Consider the following 16,783-nt stretch of genomic DNA (forward strand, 5'->3'; position numbering starts at 1 on the left):
CTAACAGTGAGGTATACGGCCTTTACTAAGGTTCTTGTGGAAGCTATAGCTTGAGCCGTCCGGTACATATGTACACACATAGCTACAGGTTTCCGTCAGAAGAGATTAGTGGCAATGCCTGCAAGAGCCCCTTGTGCGACAACATGCGACGCCCCAAAGATACGGAAGCCCCTAGCGCCTCTTGTTCCCACACTGCTTTAACCTTTTTCAGAAAGTGACTCACACAGTGAGTGATCTGCGATAATAATACATTATAGAAAGACGTCATGCAGCTCCAAAGTTTTATTTCGTTGTCCAACTCTAACCTAGAATTAGGCGGTTTATATAGGGATGTTACCTCATCTACTGCAATAATTGAAGCGAAATAATCCGTGAGCTCTTTTCCTCATCTTTTTCAGTAACACCTTGTTTTCCGCTATCACTAAAAGATTTGTTTGTAGAGTATGCAAGACATTTATTTTACCAACGTGCGTTGACAATAAGAATTCACTTATGTTGAGGTATAGGTAAGGCGGATTATGAAAGGCCCCAAAATTTATAGATATAAGTTGAATAAAAACAGTGAGTTTCAGCAAGAGATAGCTAGAGTTCCTTTTCTTTTCGAAGGGCTCAACCGGCTTGTCATCTCGTTAGTTGTGGGCTGTCTCATGAAATTTTTCACTTGGACTGTGGCATTCGATTCCACCGAACGGGTGCCCTGCTACCCACGTAGTAGTTCTTTTGAATCGAGGTCTGAATCTTTGATTTTAGATTTTCGTTAACATTTTTAGTCAGCAGCCAGAGTACTATGCCGCTCTGTTAACCCCATTCTGACTTGCATAAAAGCGAAACAAGCTAGGATCAGCGGATTTTGCGGAATTAGCTTGGAATTTAGTTTTGGCTTTTGTACGTGTGTAGATGTCCATTAATATTATTTCCTTGCCTATCGAAAAGACTCCTGGCTTTATATTTAAATAGGAAACAAATACAGCATCTAGCCTTAGAGAAATGTAGCGGCGCACCTGTGCATAATAGACGTACGCTCGTTTCGAGATACTCGCATAGAAAATTGGTTTGAAATCAATCTAAGATTTGAAATCGCTATGTCAACGATTTGAATTCGTTTTAAACTACTGATACTCGTTCCCAGAACAGAAAAATAACATGCAGGTACGTAAGAAGACCTGGGTATTGCCTTATTCCCAAAAACATCGGCCGAAAACTGATTTCGTAATTTGTTTACTAAACTAAATTTGAAACATGTTCCAGTCAGGATTTCGGATATCTATAAATATTCTAAATTGATAGTATGAATAATAATCATAATCTAACCTGTTTTTTTTACGAATTAGCTTTTTTTTTGCAACAGTTAATGCAGGAATACACGCTAATCCATACAGTTAGGTTTTTTAGACTCGTAGTAATATCTTACCTGATCTCTTAGTTATTGCCGCCTATCATCGTAGTGCCACCAGCCGCTGCCCTTTAAGCAAGGAGAGTAAGCACGAACGAAAGTGGGTCGCAGTAAGGAGGTACATGAGAACCTGCCTTTTATACTTTTTCTACTTGTTCTTGCGAACCCTTTGCCTGCTAGCATGGTAGCGCTGGCCCGAAGCTATTTCTTGCAGTCTCGGTGGCCACTATCGGTGCTTTGGCTGCGGTAAATAGGAGAGGACGACAGGCTTCGTTCGATTCATGACTAGGATGATGGATATAAATAAAGGGAAAACCGAAGAAACGACAGTAGTGCCAAAAAGATGAAGGTGAGTCTGAGAAGAAGCAAATACGGGGTTGAAAGTAAAGGGAAAGAGGTAAGCAAAGAATAACAGGCAAGCGACATAGAGCTGTGGTACAGCTTTATGCTGTTGAAGTGTGACGGCTATCGTGTTGTGTTTCGTCTAGCTTTGTGCAGGCTTGCGACCTGTATTACTGCTTCGGGCTTTGACCTTCTCTTCAAATAGGAACACAGTCTTCTTACGTTCAGTAAGAGGGCGGAGTGAGCGCGAAACAGTAGAAGAAATGGAGACAGCGAAATGAGTACCGATAGGTCTCAATACTGTTACCAATCATACAATACAAAAAAAAAAACAAAAATGATGAGAATTCGGTTTGCTCCGCACCACTATATGACTGCGATCCTAAGCATATGCTTCTTATATGTACCGCAAGTTTTTGCTTGCATGATATAGAAACTTACTTTTCATTCATTAAGAAAAAGTTGCTTTTACTAAGGAAAAGAATCAATCACACGTGTGCAGGAATATGCAGCCTGCTATTTGAAGAATGAGGATATGACATTTTCGGAACGTCGTCTACGGTGAAGACGTAGTTGCTAAAAACATTTTGAAGGTCCAAAAATAGACGGTAGTCGCCGGACGAAGAGCATGCGGAGCTAGTGGGAGCGGGAGCGACTTCCGCTGCAACCACGTAATTACGCGACCGGTTGTCTTGCGACACGTGCCCAGGTGTTGCTCGAACGAAGAATCACAGCCTTCGCTGTTGGAAAGCTGATTTGCTTGTCGCGCAACGCGATCGGTAGACCACATTCAGCCAGGTCGTTAGATTTCAGACCCTCAAAGTAAATAATACTTTTCTTTTTTTCAAATTTGCGGAAACACTCTCACATAATACTATTTAGTAGTTTTGGTTTTGTCAATGCGTACATTTGGCTCACGTACGTGTATAATTATCGAATTAAAGAGACAGCGCTGCTCAGTATTTGATTCTATGTCATATTTATCAAGTAGAAAGGACTATCTTTGCAGTGAGATCAAAATATCCTGAACTAATAAAGTTCCTTTAACTAGGATTCCGGCGTGAAGTCGTTATAGCTGCACTCCGAATGGTAGCCAGAATTTGGGCAGTTCAGAGTAGGAAAAACTTCATGCAGTACCTATACTATTATTATCACTTCTACGTGCAAACACAGTCGAACCTCAAGCAATTGTTTACAGTTACTCAAGATGTTTATCATTCAACGTAAAACTCCGCGACGAGTTTCGATACACGAAAAGCTTTATCGGATAAAGACCAACTCTTTGCCGGGTCAGTAACCTTAACACCACTCAATCGCTAACCAGCGGAAGCGATTTTCAGATTAAACCAAGAAGAAGCTGTAGCTTATATACTTCTGTTTCGTGAGCATGCACACAACATATACGTTGGAGGTAATAAGATTATATAGGTCGGCATTTGCTTAGCACAGAGAACAACCATTGCCATGCAAAAAAAATAGCTAACAGTTCGCCTCCTTTTTGTGCCCCTGAAGGTCAACTACGCGAACCACTAATGATTTTGTGTAGATAAGTCAATACTTTAATAAACCATACAGAGAATGCTTGAAAATTATCTGGCGATGAAGTCGATGCTTCGTAACCATTTAGGGACAATCTAAGTAAATCAAAGATGAGGTCTCGTGTGCTACAGGTCCTTAACAGGCTCTACTGGGACGTGTAAAACCAGGTTTTAAGTGCCCCAGCGATTCATTTTATTAGAGGACTAAGCTGCAATTGTAACAATGTGGGCATTTTTCTCCCAACAAATGAATTGCACTAATGAGATTTACGCCTCCATTGTGGTTACATAAGATTCTGGAATAAAGAACTACCAAATGTTATCCATAAGTTCGTAGTTGTAATTATTTGCACAGACTTGTATAGGCAATTTTCGTTAGTTCCAGCGGTCAATGTGTGACAGCTGCTGTGATTTGTTTCAGAAACTAGAAATGTGGCATTTAGTTGGTAATAAAAACAATAACCCGATGCTGTATTTAATAGCTGAATATAATTTAATAGTAGAAAAATACTCGCTACTTTTATGTTGTCGCAAACCTTTAGCAAAAGTCAAAGAAAAACATTGTTAGCTAGCCCAGATAGCCCAACTGCTAAAAACGTAGTAGACTTCTCACCTGCATACATATCAAAAATGTCGAAATTTCGATAATCTTTCTTTTAGAGGCAACGTTTCCATGTGAGGAAGAACTGCACGGCTCAGGTAGTGTTCCGTTTGTATAACTCCACCATCGCCGATACAATGTGTTTTGATTCGATAGTTTCTTGTCTTACACCTTGGTTAGTTCCACTTGTTTTCTATTATCTTTGATAATATGGGTAAAATCAAGGTCAGAAACAGTATTATCATAGTTTGAAGTAGGTGATAAGTCCTTTCTACGCCACGTCATACGTGACACATCTTCACAAATGTTTGACCCATGGTACATCTTTCTTATTACATAATGTAATCAGCTGCTCTCGCCTGCTTTCGCCCTAATGTGACGATTTCGTCTGTCACTTCGCACGGTCATTGCATTGTGGATGCTGATGTCAACAGAAAATTTTCTAGCTTATTCTTAGGCCTCCTACGACAGTTTTGTCTTGCGATAAGAATATAATAGAAATAGAAAGTGGAAAGGAAACTACCAGTCAACTCCTGACTCTCCGTTTAGCAAAGAACAGAGACAGTTCCTTTCGCACGGAACTTGGATTAACTACCGATGAAGCCGTCACCGTCGAGCGTCGGCATTAGGAAACAACAGCAGCAAACGTGAGCCCAGTTGCTCGTTTCGACGTATTTCGAATTGTTCGTCTTTATTTCCCTATGTCACTAACTAATCACTTACTCTGTTCTGAACTGTCGGCTTGTAAATCCGTGCAAGCTCTCCTATATGGGCCCCTTTAGCTTGGCAGTCGCTGATTTAATCAAACCCATGAACTCGAAAATCCTCTATAAAATAGATCGGAACAGATACCTTTTTCTTCCCTATTCTTGATCCCTATACATAGAAATAACATATTAAATGTGATTTTTGAAGCTATGAATTTCCTATTGGATTTAAGAGGTTCAAGAAGCGCTATGAAAAAGGAATAAAGGAAACTCTAAAATTTTTTTCTTTTCTCTGACGGATTTTTAGCGATGTTGTTATTGCTTAATTGAGATGCCACTGTTCAATGGCCTTACGGACCAATTTTTCCTAGCGTCCTTTGTTTTTGACTTAGCTAAATCGTTTCACCACCGAGTATTAATATTATTAAATAGTTCACGGACGACCTCGTCCTAGAAAGAATGCGTCTCAACGTATAAACTAGTAGCAGGCATTTTGATTTTTCTTTTTTATAATACAGCTTGATGGAAATGCTTGGCGGAGTCCAATCATTGAGATAATCTTCTCATTTTGTATCGTTTACGTACATTAGATGGTCAGCCTTTAAAGTGACGGAAGTCAAAGGCGACTCACCCTGGTTTTGTGCCTTCTGCATTTACGGCTGGAAAGGACAGCAACAACAGCAGCAACGACTCAGCGAAGCAGGGAACCGATTTTTTCTTTTTACGACGTGCCAGTTTCCTTCCTTCTTCCCCTTTCAATTTTTCGACGACGCAAAGAATGCGTTATCGTGCCTAGCCGCCGCTAAACCGTTCAACAAGCAGGAGACGATCTGTTACCTAATCGACAAATCGGTAGAAAGGCTAGCTAACCAGCCAACAGTAGTAGCCTACCAAGTGCAGTCGAAGACCGAAGACACGGGACAGCCAGACAAGGAAGCAGGAAGACTGTTCAAAGTCGTTGCCACCTGCTACCGTAAAAAAAGAGAGCTCTAAGAATACAGGAACGTTCGTGGCTGGCATGTTGATATTCGGGTGCTAAATTGCTGCCGTTACCGAATTTTGAATCGAACGTGTTGCGGAACGCTGTGGCTTAAGAGAAAAAGACAAGCCGAAAGTGCCGACGAGATCTGTTCTGAATGGTAATAGCATTTTGAGTTATGCTCAGAGTAAAAAGAACTTCTCCTACCGATTTACCTTTTATACTCCGATGAATGACTTTTTCGCTAGGAAGAGAGACCTCGAGAACGTCGTGGGACTACAGGCGAGCAAAATAATAACGCTTTAACAGCATTAGCAGCGCTGCAGCCTCTTCATACCAGCGCCACGACCGTCAGTGATGGATAAGTTCAACCGACGGGTATGAGGAGCTAACGACAGTAGTGGTAGAGAAAACAATGAAGGGTAGTAGAAACTTTTGAAGAATGCCTTTCACGCGCGCTTTGTCCGGGTACCAATCTTACTCCTTGGCCTTTCAATGGCTGCCTACTTATGAGGACACTCACGTGGTCCGGCTCCCGCACTTTTTCAACGAAGCGTCCACAAGAGTTTACGTAATTATATTATATGCACAATTGAACAGCGACACTTTTGCTAAACCATTTGTTCTTAATCTATGGTATACTAGCCGCTGTCATACTTTTCTCTATTTATGCATACACGCATTTCTGGCTGTTCGCCTGTCAACGGCGCTGGATCATCCCTAGATTTTTCTCGAGCAAACAAACACGAAAGCGGACGCTATTAGGAATATTATGGATCATCAATCTAACATCCAGGGCCTCACGAGCCAAAAATATTACAGAAACGAGCAAACGTGTTCGTAGGCGGAGATAGGTTGGCGTCTTCAAATAGCGATTTTGCGCAGGGCGGGGCATGTTTATGGTGAACTTGTTTGAAATCTTCTACAAGCAAGGAATCTTTTTGAGTTGCCGATTTTTCAAATATTCATCATGAATGCTATAGAATGCTACAAAAGGATTGACGAATGGTGTACCATGATGACATGGCAGTTGTAGCTCTGTATCTAAAAAGTTTCATAGTAGGCACTACAAAATAGATAATAGAAAAATGTAGGGATTACGCTTGTTGACCATGGCTGACGATCCTTCAAACTTATCTATCTCCCTCTCCGCCTCCTCGAAGCTAGTCGCGTGACAACTCTGGCACCACAGCCCCACTGCTCCAACGTTGCATCAATCTGCTCTTTTTATGCATTATTATTTAACAGAGATAGCTACCTGTATCAGCTGCCCGCTAATATTTCCAGCGTTTCTGACCGTCGTCGACACCGCTGCTTCGACAAAACGATAGTTATCGAAACTGGGAACCGGTTCTATCGAGAACGTCTATGCGGCTCGATACATGGCAAAAACAGATAGCGCAGCTGAATGATGGGCAAGGGTCTTTATAAACATACAAAATTTAACGGCAATCTTTATAAAGCTGGAATGTACGATAGCAATTCTTCGTATATCCAATTTAGAAAAGCTTTTTTGTGAGCTTTCCTTGTGGCTTACAACAAAGCAAATACACGTAGGTTTCACAATATCAAAAATATCGTTATGTCTGAGTTTTCTTTAAAAGCAAGTATTTAAAGGAATGTAAGAATATCTGTTATAATGGGTTAATTAGCAGGCTCTATAATGGACTGCTAGGCAAGCTCGAGTTCCTGAAAGGGATTGGGAGCGAGGCGAGGTTTCGCCAAACAAAATTGAAGGATTCGCCGTGGGACATACTCAAATTGTTTACTTTTGATCTTTGGACGACATAAAATTAGTACGTGTGTCTCCAGATTTGCATATGCACGATATAAAATGTAAAGAAGACTTATTACCTGATATTGATTACCTGAAGTTTCCTTATTTGAGGTGGTTATAGTGCGTTCAGTTTTTAATTGGTTGTCATCGTACAGAATGTACAATGGCTTATACGTAAATCACAGGTGATAGGCAATGTAACTAAGCAATACAAATAAGCTAGACTTAACTCTCCTAAATTTTTAAGACCTTATTGATAAGTTAGGTAAGCGCAGTTATGCCACGTACCCATTTTCCAAAGTTATTCGTTCCCACTAAAAGAGAAGGACAGTAGATATATACAACTACTTTTAAAACTTCAAGTGCTGCTTCTACAAGAATGTTGACAAGGTCCAGGTCTTTGGAAGTGCACCATGTTCACTGAGCATTCGTTTACCAAGTAGCGCTACGTGTCACGGGTGATGATGGAACGTTCGCGTCTAGCTTGAAACCAGGTTCAGAACAGGGTTTCGCCGGTGACGTTGTGAGGGCCGTAACAGTCATTTATACATATTGAGCATTTCTAATAGCAGGTTAGTTCGAACCGCCTGAACTCGATAAACAGTAACAATATTAGCATTAATGGTACCATTGATTCAAAATGGGGGCTAGTGTTCTACGCTTTCACGAGACCCACCCGAGGTCAATTATTTTTCAACATGAGTTTTTATGGCCACACAATGCGTACTTCACTTGGTCTTCACTTGCTCTATGTATATTATTTCATCACAGTGCTATATGCCCTATGACGGAGATATTTTTTCGATAAACCTACATTGGACTCAGTTCGCTGAGATGAAAGATGGCAGTGCCACTACAACGATATTTGTAAGAGCCCTTTCGTCAAGCATTCAGGATCTCTAGCATAAGAAAGGACAATGTGAGACATGCATTTATTAGTAGTGAGCTTACGTGACAATTTGAAAGAGATTGGGAACATAGATGACTGTGCTTGCATTGCAGGTTACATGAGATATATATAAACAAAAATGCCTTTATTTCAGGGTGGGCCCCAAAGCTTTTTGAGGAGTTGCTACTTAGGATCTAATTAAACCATGTCATTCATTCCATAGCATGCCCATACTGCTAACCACCGAAAAAAGTTCCACCCCGAAAGACTTGTAGTTCATTATTACTACTGCTGGTCGCCTCCACGACCCCACCGATACTTCTTGCATTAGTGCTCGTTCTCCCTTGAACCTTTGTAAAAACTAGAAAGACGAAAAGTTACCCTTAGCGACGCTAATAAGAATTTTCCAATTAAAAATCTCATTCTGTGCTATCGGAGATGTCAGAATGACAACTAGATACAAATATCTGCAGTTTTCGGGATATACGGTGTACGTGTACATCCTGAATCCAGTGGATGATACAGTTTTATTATTATTATTCATGTTAATTATTAAACATATAGAAAACTTAATTAAAAACTATCAATATGAAAGCATTAGATGAACAAGTTTCGTTTCTAAAGGATAGTGATGATTTAAGAGCACTGAAAATTTAAAATAGTAGCGAGTACATAAGCAGACGATTACTAATTATATAAATTATATATAAGGGAGGTTTTTTAGAATATGCGTGAGCCCACCCAATCGTTCCTAGTTGGTTGTTTTCTATTCATCGACTCCGGTCAAAACTCTGCAATTTGGCTAGCTGCCAAATTGAATTATCAACGGTAAACGTAAAGGTAAAAATATCGGCTACAGCTAATATCTGGCCGTCCTAGGAGCGTCATAACGGTCAGGACAAACATATCGTCAAAGGTTCTTGAACGGGAAGTTATACACTTGACATTATAAAACGCAGTTTACATTTTCTATAGCTCTAGCTTCATTTGAGTTAATATATGAAGTATATAATAATGTGCAAAGTAACCGTAAACACAGTATGTATGATATAAATAAAAAGTGCGTAAACTACGTCCTCGATTACAATGCATTTTACTGTATTGCGCTTAATACGCCTTTTTTGGAACTAGGCCATATAGAACCTATTTAAGGCTTAATTGTTCATTTACTTGACAGCTGCCCCTGTAACATAACTGAAATTCCAGATATTTTATAGTAATCTTACAGTGCCAAGAAGATCATTCTAGTCACGTCTCGCTATAGGCGATTTGCCCTTGAAAAGCCTCCAATTATTTCCTAAACTTCTGGAACAAAGATCGAAACAATCAGTGTCGCAACCACTAACGGCGTTCGGTGGGACGCATCGTTCCGTACTTTGCCTGATTTGGAGACATTTCTTCCTCTCTGTTGCGTTGTCAACCGACCCGATTCCCGCGAGATCGTTAACGGCACCGGCCAACCAACACGGAAATTCATTTCGATCATGTTGCTGAGCGTTATGACTAATACTACTTTTTCTAATCATATATGCGTGCATAGAAATAGCAAATGCTGATAACGTGCGGTGACGTGTTTACATTGAATCAATTCCGTTAATTATAGAGTCCTTGGCATCTGAGTGCCGGTTTCCAGATCGCAAATTGCTTCTATTACGCAAGCTATTTGTAACACCGAAAATAGTAATGATCCTTCCTCTCGCTTGGCTAATGATCGTTCTTTAGGCTAGTTCATGCTAGAATCCCCATTAGTGTTGCTTCTTCTAGTAACTATCGAAACAAAAACATAACGGGAAAATTACAGACTGTTAATACCATATTAAACGAATGTGCTTTGTGGTTCTTGTTGCTTCCGAGTCACACAAGTGTAGTGCCAGCTTTTTAGTGGACTATACAACTATAATTATGACGCCGTAAGAAAAGGATCGTTTAACGCGACCACCGAAGTGTTGTTTGGGAAAAATTGCAACTTGAGCGAGTTACCTCTCAAAGCCACGAACGAGTTCCTCCCAAGGAACAGAAACAACAAAAAGGCAATTTAGAGGCTCTAGAAAAAAGGCTAGTTAGGGTATTATATGGGCTGAGAAGGGCACGTTGCGATAATCTTGAGGATTCGGGTCATGAGCACGAGCAGCATAAGCCTCATATACGGCCTTTGCGAGAGAATATACCGATTGGTGTTCACATGAAAGAAAGAAAGAACGATTAATATTAACAACAAAGAAGTATGAATGGAAAATGTTTATCGCTGCCATGTGTTTTATTATTACACACTCTAAAATTAACAGTTTTCATTTGTTTACGTTACCTATATCGTAGCTATCAACAAATAGATTTCGTAGACCTACATACCAACATCTTTTGCTCGACATTTTTTCGAAAAGAAGCCATGTTAAGCCTTTTGTAGAAGTTCGGGCATTGCGCAAGGTGTATGCCTGCTACTGCGCTCAATTTCTCATTTCGCTGATCGATTTTTCTTTGTCAAGCTGATTTGCTGACATTCGCCGATTAAGCTGCCAGACTGTGGCTAAGCTCATATAAATAGAATGTAGTAGAGAAGGTTGCATAGATACGAGGCCAAGCACACACCTCACGGTTTTCGTAGTAGTCGAGTCAAAAAAAATGCGTGGCTCTTCAGGCCAAAGGTTTGGCAACGATCAAAAACCAATCCTATGTTCAACCTACCCATTTTTTGCAATGCGTCTGTACTTGCAATTAAACGATTGTAGGTAAAATGCCATTAGCGCTCTTAAGGCTTTCAGCTAAAACTTTGATCTTGTAGATTTTCAGTACCTTATTCCGTTGCCTCTGACCGACTTGTTTGTGTGTTTCTACGACACAAAATGACCATCGTTAAGCCTTTCCTATGGACGGTATAAAAGGAAGTGCGTCAGCGAAACAGAGAGCAGCTTTGAGTGTTAATAATGTAAGGTAGCATAGGTCCACCCGCCGCTGCTGGCACTGCTACTGCGTAGCTGAGATAAGGCAGACGAAGACAAACGTGGCTTGACGTTGTATGCCTAGGATCTTGTGTCAAAACAAGCTGTGCACAGAAGTCTATTATCTCCTTCCGCGGCTAAGGTCTCCTCTGACTTTCCTCATTTGCCAATTTCTATTTGGCGTTCCCCTGTTTCCTTAGACGCGCAGACAAACAGCGAGTTTTTTCCTTTTCCTTTCCTGCCAGATTAGATACCTACTTTACTCCAAGGTTACATTGCTGATCAGAAGAACTCATACCGATACAGCCGGCAGGAAAACGAACCGTACACATTCGTATCTTATTGTTCGTTATAACATACTCTTAGACGGAAAACTATAAACAGATATTTCCTATTCACACAATTATTACAGAATCAAGTTAGAACAACTCATGAGCATTACAATTACAGCCAAAATCATTAATTTGGAGCCCCACATTGATCAATCAGCATTAGGCAGCAACGTCTTGTAGCTTTATTTGTTCAAAAAAGCGCAATCTCTCCCCAGAAGTTTTGTGTGTATATGCGCTTCTTGACTACATCTACGATACGAAATGGACGTATTGATAATAGCGACGGCCAATGCTTCAACTTAAAGCAATAATGGTGGTCAATAAACTTACGGAAGTCTTGCTGGTTTTTTCACAGCTTTGCAAAGCAGTTGGCCCTAGAAGCTCGCACACGTTTACGTGCCCCTGTTACCCTATAGTGGATAAGGTAATCATGGAGAGGAATGGCGGCTTTAAAAAGGGCGTGTGCTCCTGCAGAGGGACCCTTGGAAAAACTCTAGATATGACAACGCAATGGCTGACGAAACCGATAAAACGATGCTAACTGATGGCGAGAGAAGTAATATGCTTAAGGTTTGCTCTGGTTAGGTACTAAAGCGGATTTCAAGGTTTAATTGTATTGCAGTACGAGGATAAACGAGATAGTCTAGCAGACCCTAGTCTCTACAAAATAGGCCGTTACTCCACGCACGACATGTCGGCAAAATAAGTCCGAACCGTTTCAGACTCGACTTTGTAGTAAGTTTTTTTAGTTAAAACCATGTAGCCATTAGAACTACGGTGACGATGCCTGTTCTCTCTCACTTTTTTCACAGCAGTGATACTACTACTCTTGCAAGCCCGGTTGTTCTGTTTGTTGGGTCCGGTTGCCCGTTCACCCGTACCTGCACCGCTTATAAACACTTTTTCATACTCGGAAATATATATAGCATCACAGCCGTTTGTCACTTTAGCGGCTCCGTATTTATAAAGTATTAAACAAATTGTTATTTTACTCATATTGCCTTATAACTCACTTTTCTGTAAGGACAAGTGCGCATTACGATTCGCACCGTATATGTAGGTAACTCGATTTCCTCTCCCTGGAAAACTGAATTAATCATCCATCGATAATCGATACTACGCTGAGGCTCAATGTGTATGTATGCGGGTGCGCGAGTGTTTGTATAAATCGAAAGCAGACGTAGGCAGGCCAGACAGATCCCACTAACATCAGCATCAACGTTATTGAGCTGTTATCCGTTACGAGAGGATGGTTCTTACCGCTCAGCACCAGAAGTAGCTAGCATATCTTGCGGTAGTTGTGGATCTGTCTCATTGGTGTTTATTCTTTCCGGGTTATGTCTTCACGAACCGCAGCCCCTGAGATTTAGATTCTTCCCCAACGGGATCTTAGTCGTTAGCGTTAATAATTAGCAAGGAAAAAGCTTTCACAAAAATACCCGGTGCTTGCGGCTGGTGCCCCCTCGTAGAATCAGAAAAAGTATGAGGGGGAAAGAGCAGGAAGTACAAGGCTTCAAGGTTTGGGTTTTGCAGACGGCCGAATAAGGTGTATGGGAGCAAAAACTATCAGTGATCGCAGACGAGGGTGAAGGCAGCAAACGTAAGAATGTATAATGCCATTGTAGGGTATCATCGCCACAGAAATATATAAATAAATGTTCGATTAGTACAACGACATAAATGTACCCCCGAGTCCTAAAAATAAATTGTGGAAAAACTGTAGGAACTTCAAGTAAGATGTGATGAGAATGCGCCTCGTTACGTTATTGGTGATACTCAGCCATAATTTCATGTTACATGGTAACGATGATCAGTTTAATACATTTTGTATTCATTACAAACAATTTGCTTATTTTTAAATTCACTCATCAGGATACTTGGGAAACAACGCAGGATGCTCCAGAACAATGTGTATGCAGCTTGAATAAGTGTCCACCTTTGTTTAAATATAATGAATCTTTAGATTAAAAAAATCCGCGTAAACTGTTTAACTTTTAGCCTTTCGGCCTTCTTCCTGCTGCAGATATTCAAATTAATTTCCGTCTTGATCAAAACACTGCTGATCACGGTTGACTATTAGTTTTCTTCAGTAAACATTTCATTTGGTTTTGTGATGCATTTTGTTCGACTGCGGCTTTGAAATCCTTCAGTGTCATTGGTTTTTTGGCGTAGGCTCTCTATTTAAAGTATCCCCACAAAAGACCCATTGGCGTCAAATCTGGCGAATGTATTCCTCGTCCAATTCATCTGTTTGGAAGACCATTCTCACCAAGAGATACTCTTATGTCTTATATAGAGATGTATCAAGTGCTCAGGCCTTCTGGACATTAAATTTTCTATCTTTAGCAAAGTCCTTCCGAACGCGTGGTAAGACGGATTCTAGCAGTAAATTCGAGCAGTTAGCACCTATCGCTGTACTGTCAAAAAACGGTCTTTAAATTAATACTTTGTTTAAGATGCTGTAACACAGTGTAGCTTCTGATAAATTTATATGGTGTAACCGCACAGCATGTGGATTGGCAATGGAATTATATTATGGTTGAATACAACTCCATCACTTCAAACAATCTTTCCCCGAAAACTACGCATACTGTTCATGTTTTTTGTTAGAAAAATTAATTTCTTGGGTCCGGATCATTTTCACTGGTAGCGTGTACCATTTTAGAAATCACAACATGACTATCTTATTGACTTTTGAGAACTCTACTAATAACTTGCCGGTAGTCATTATTGGCTAATAAAGTTGATTGCTGCTGAGGTGTTTATGTATATCCCGAATAGACCCATTTCACGTAAATCGCTCCGCCTAAACTCTTTACGATATTGTCTTATACATTTAGGATTAGGCCGTTGGTCGGTCACTGACAATATATCACCTAGTGGCTAAGGTTTTTGCATTCTAACTAAGTCCAAGGTAGCAACTGCTAGCTTATATGCTGCGTCCACACAACATCCTTTTATCCCTTGTGCGGCTGGCCCTTGGCAATGTAGCAATGGGATTCCTTCGTTTTTACAGGGCTTCCTGGGTGACTGACTCTTTTGCGACTGCGCGTCATCGCCGCAGTCTTTCAACAGCCCTAGCGCCCTTGCCTTTGAAGAGTTCTCGTGGTTCGGATATAACGACTTTATATGGTATATGCCTGTTCGCTCCCCATACGGTGTATGTTTTGCCTCCTTCGTAGGGTAAGAATCCTCCCAGCAAGAAATGGATTTTCTCGGCCGAGTTTTTCCTTCCGTCTCTTGCTTGAACGCTAGAAACCACGAGGAGCACAACCTGACTCCGTAACGGCGCTAACGGCTGCCCCGGGGACTTGCACTTATGGTAATCTAATCGGTAGCTAATGCGTTCTTCACCTGGTCCTCGGACAGCTGGCCAATCTCCAGGTTTCGTGACTCCCGAATGTACAGGTGTTGGGGTTTAACGCATCTAGCAAAATAGGGAACTCCGAGATGACCCCTGATATGTGATTTGGTAGATATTTACCACGTCTTCCATTAGTTCGTAATACTGTTACTTGAAGGCCTGAGCTGACCGAAAATGAAATCCAAAAGAGGAAATGGTTTTGCCGGGTGCAGGAGCCCACAGTGGCAGTGCTGTTTAATATGAATGTGTCATTTAAATCGTCAACTTCAAATTACGAAACAAGCTGAACTGTGGCTCCGTAGCTTTTACAAATTTTCTGCGCGGATCCCGTCACTGCCACTAATTTAAAAAGGAGAACGCCATGATTCGGAAGCCGACGGAATAGCGGTAAGGGCTTCTATATGCCACCTGTGTCCAAGCTACTCTTTATTCTCATTCTGACCGCAACAATACAAAGCTATACGCTAGAGTCCTGAAAACGCTACAATTTGTATCATACTGCTTGAAGGACAACTCAAAGACTGATTTTACTAGAACACAGAATGTAGAATAAAGCTACAAAGTTTTTGCATACATTTCAACTATATTCACCACCCCCGTCTGTCGGGTGTGTTAGCATTTTTGATGAAATCTTTATCAGAATTTATCTCGAGCTGGATGGACATCAAACACGCTTTGCAAAAGCAAACGGACGTTCTGCTTCCATTATAGCAGTCTGCTCAGTCCTAACTCAATTTTTTGTATACTCATTAACTTCCAATAAGAGTTAATAGTACACAGATGGCCAAAATTGGCCAGTCTTTCCATTTAATATTTATATTCGAATCTTTCTCCACTAATAGATATAAAGCTACACATTTTATGTTGGATCGTTATATTTATTCACGAATTATTGAAAGTATCCGTTTAAGTGTAGACCAGGTACAATTTAATGCTTTATGGTTTAAAACAAACTTTCGTTTGAAGCAATTTTTTAGTTATATCTGTGGTGTTTCAACATGGATCTGTGGGATTATCCGCTGTGGGAACGACAAGCCACGCCGTTGGATCAACGGGATACTGATACGCTTATCAAAATAATGTAATCCAATTATAACTAAAGACACCTTGACGATCATTCAAGTTAACCAATTAACAGCTAAATCAGTAAAATCAGGCTCGATAAGTAGTTACCTAATGTAAACGATGTACGAACCTTTCGACTGTTGCTGGAAAGATAAGCCTTCGATAATAAGCATCATTTATATAGAGATACCAACTGGACACTAGAATGGCTTTGTTAACGTCATAGAAAAACTTCACGTAACGCTCCCTGGGTGCTACTGTTATTAGACAGCTTTGTCGGGTGTCTGTGAAAATCATGAACTATCGACCTTCACTCATCCTTGTTAATTGAATTTCAACAGTCTGCAAATTGCCTCTATAATAGTAATAATAATTAATTAGAGCACAGATGTCGTTAACTTTAGATAAAAAAGTAGACCTATTGTGCTTGCTCCTCAAGTCCTCTTAGACTTCTGTGAAAGGGATCAAGTAGCGCTTCAAATAGCACTCGAAGAAATCCAAAAACCTATGGGCTTCCCGGGAAGCGGCATAGTCGAAAGCGTTCACCATGACTAGTTCGGGCCGTTGCGCTTTTTATGCTTCGTCTTGAAAATACGTTCACGTATTGGGCCATTTGGTTTGAATATACCGGGCGAGCGTAAGAACTATTCAGCGATCTTCGTCGGTTCACCGAAAATTCATTAAAACTAGTTCTAAAAAGTAATATTAGATGAGAGGTCCTTTACCCTGTCGACGAGAATTTATGCCTCAATCGGATTACACTCTGGCCCTTTACTTCTATTTACTTTAGATATTTTTCTTGCTAAAACAGTAGCGGTGGGCATTCAAAAGTTGTTTATACGAAAAAATCAATTTAGCCA

The 16,783-nt window shown here is 40.6% G+C and overlaps 1 protein-coding gene and 1 long non-coding RNA gene across 9 annotated transcripts in view; one reads left to right on the plus strand and one right to left on the minus strand.

Annotated features, from left to right (window-relative positions):
* The window catches only part of LOC111261724 (uncharacterized), a 30,826-nt gene extending 28,789 nt beyond the window's left edge, over nt 1-2,037 (minus strand). For 2 of the 3 annotated variants that reach the window (XR_015311649.1, XR_015311647.1), the window contains exon 1: nt 1,412-2,037. This is a non-coding gene — a long non-coding RNA (uncharacterized LOC111261724). The remainder of the gene's footprint in view (nt 1-1,411) is intronic. The other variant, XR_015311648.1, reaches the window with a different exon arrangement.
* The window catches only part of LOC111261722 (coiled-coil domain-containing protein CG32809), a 319,292-nt gene that overhangs the window by 197,904 nt on the left and 104,605 nt on the right, over nt 1-16,783 (plus strand). The gene's annotated exons all lie outside the window — the stretch shown is intronic.

This window comes from Varroa jacobsoni, unplaced genomic scaffold, assembly GCF_002532875.2.
Source record: "Varroa jacobsoni isolate VJ856 unplaced genomic scaffold, vjacob_1.0 scaffold_590, whole genome shotgun sequence".
Taxonomy (NCBI): Eukaryota; Metazoa; Arthropoda; class Arachnida; order Mesostigmata; family Varroidae; genus Varroa; species Varroa jacobsoni.